Consider the following 3,133-nt stretch of genomic DNA (forward strand, 5'->3'; position numbering starts at 1 on the left):
AATTTCCAGTTACTTTAATACGGTTTTTAAACTTCGAGGTTTCTAAAGTTGCAGGCTGAACAAATACTGTAGTTACATTTTTCTTCTATCAACTTGTGGAACTATCGAACTTTAGATTCACCTAAAGCAATACATATTTCAAAATGACGTCTTTTTAGCTTTTAAGATTTATTTCTGTTATTTCGTAGTATTGATTTAATTACTACCATTATTGCTAAGAAATTGATACACAAATTGGAATAGGTTGTGCACACTTCTAAGCGCTCTTGTTTCTTTATGTAAGGCAACAAAGGAAAGTACTGTAACAATTTATATATTCTAGTAGATTTCGAATAAAGGGTCTTCTATTGAATGGATGCTAAGTTTAACTCATAATAAGCCTTACATGCACAAACGGAACCTGCATAATCAAGCTCTTTACATTAGCATCTCTCTCTCTCTCTCTCTCTCTCTCTCTCTCTCTCTCTCTCTCTCTCTCTCTCTCTCTCTCTCTCTCTCTCTCTCTGTATATTTAAAACATATTTAATTTGTTAGTTCACAAAGCTGTAGGTACACAGTCTAATTGCTTGGCTTCAAAATCGCATGCTTGCTGAAAGAAGATTATTATTCATATAGATGATGATCACAAACTCTATTAAGTCGATAGATATTGCCTTCCTCATACCCAAATAAATGATACTTCAAATTCATCAGTGTTAATTATATTTATAATTGAACTGTCAACATTGTTCGTTCAAAAGGATCAATGTCATTAAATCAAAACAACGTCCTCTTGTTTTCCTTTCAGTTTTTTGTTTTTCGAATGACTATTGGAAGGATTTCATCTGCTTTGCAAAATGGTAGAGTATTATTAGTTTCCAAAAGTTGGTTATTATATTAATCTTCTTTTATGAATTCTCTCTCTCTCTCTCTCTCTCTCTCTCTCTCTCTCTCTCTCTCTCTGCTCCCCCATTACATGTATCTACCCGGATATGCGTTCACATTCTAAATGTCTAGCACTACTTTAACCTTGAGGTGAATATGTAATAATTTTTAAAACTATCAGTCATTATATCCTATATGGTATGACGTCAAAATTAAGGAACCCTTAGTTAGTTTAATTCCAAATCTAAAGGATTCATCATGCATCTTGGGATTTGCACAGGAACCAAGTGGACTGAAATAATGGCAATATGTCGTGGACGTTAATGAGGCAAAGCAGAAACTGATGAGAAATATTGATTATTTAGATATTTCTCTAAACCAGTGTCGCAATAGTTAGTGTCTTCGACTCTGGAAATCATAATCTGTTTATTGTACAAGATATTTGTTCCCTACACTATCCTAGAGAAGCATCTTAAAATCACACTAGTGTTTATTTTTTGAAACCACACCATCTTGACAAATATTTGACAGGAATTTTAATGTTTATTTTTTCATCATATAAAAAGAGTGTTTTCGATTTTGGTCCTTGAATTTTCATCCCAAGACTATCGTACATCGGAAGCTAGACCCCACCTACCGATGACTTGAGAATTGACGATTGATTAATTCCTTGATGCATTACGTAGGCTAACGTTACAACAGACGGTAAAGGAACCCTTTAAATTCCTCTCAGACTGAACGGGCCTTTATATATCATTCTTATTCTCTTAATTGTTTGGAAGAAACGGTTAAAAACCTTGTTTCTTTAGAATTCCTTCTTAATTGATTATAAGCAACCCTTCATAGGCTCTTAATCCTAATGGATGATATTTTTTAACTTAGTATGAGTTCGAGTTGACTTCCTTTGTTTTCTCGTGACATTTCTGGTAAAGCCTGTAATAATCCATAAGTTGAAAGGACCTTTATGCCTGAATAGACTGATAATTCAAAAAGTAATAATAATAACTATGGTCAAATATGGAGAGAGAGAGAGAGAGAGAGAGAGAGAGAGAGAGAGAGAGAGAGAGAGAGAGAGAGAGAGAGAGAGAGCAGTGTCCTATTAGGGAGAAAAAACTCAACGTTCTTGAATCACATTGTTGGAACCCAAAAAGGGAAGTGCTGATGATTATCTTTTTAGTTCCAGATTCGAATTCGCTTTACATTAAGATGCCAATAGATTATGCTAATGTTATCATTTTGATTTGATATTTTTATTTTTCTAAAAAGCTCTGCTCCAGAGAATTCTCTCGAGTTTCAATTGAATTTTTTATCGATTGTTTGTTACCGCAGAAGTCCCGTAATTGGCCAAAATCTTGAGTTATTATGAGATTTAGCCTCGTGAAAAAAGAAAAAAAATGTTTTCTAGTCTGGGAATATACAAAAATCGACACGGTGTAATAACTAAATTATCTCGATATGCAGTTAATTTCAGTGTGTGTCCGCCTAATCAAAACTGATATTTTAATATATCAAATGATCACATGAAAGTAAACCTAGTAATAAGCTTTTATATCCCAATACTTGATCTTTCAATGACTCTTGTAAAAAATATTTTCACTTATTTGCTGTAATATATAATTTAATTTTGGGATATTAAAGTATCCGTTATATTTTCATGTAAGAACTAAAATAATATCACTTGCACATGCAGTCATGTGTTTGCATGCAGATAATGATTTTTCTTGGTTGATCAGCCTTCATACTCACCATTAATGATTAGCTTGACTTTAAAGGGACTAAACTAGATGTCGAATACATGTACCTCTCTCTCTCTCTCTCTCTCTCTCTCTCTCTCTCTCTCTCTCTCTCTCTCTCTCTCTCTCTCTCATATGTATGTGAAAATATATTTAGGTTATTCATCAGTTATTTTGATTTATATCATATCATTATTTATTTTAGTTATTAAAACTTGCTTCAATTTGTAATTCTGTTTTAACAGATTACAAAGTAAAGGAAAAGAATATTTATTCGTTTTAGTGAAATGTTTCATGATGACGCGTAAGCGATAGTGGTGTTTATTTTCAATTTTTTACCACTCATATCCGTCATCCATTCTGTGACAGAGAAATCTAAAGTGTTATTTGGGATTATCTTGGCAATAACAACAACATCAGTAAGGATAATAGGATTACTATAGTGACAAGGATTATCACGTTCTAATACTTGTAAGGATTTGAACATAATCTGATGGTGAGTTACCGTTGCATGGACTGTTATTATAACCGTAAAT

Source organism: Palaemon carinicauda, chromosome 22 (genome assembly GCF_036898095.1).
Source record: "Palaemon carinicauda isolate YSFRI2023 chromosome 22, ASM3689809v2, whole genome shotgun sequence".
In the NCBI taxonomy this organism is placed as follows: Eukaryota; Metazoa; Arthropoda; class Malacostraca; order Decapoda; family Palaemonidae; genus Palaemon; species Palaemon carinicauda.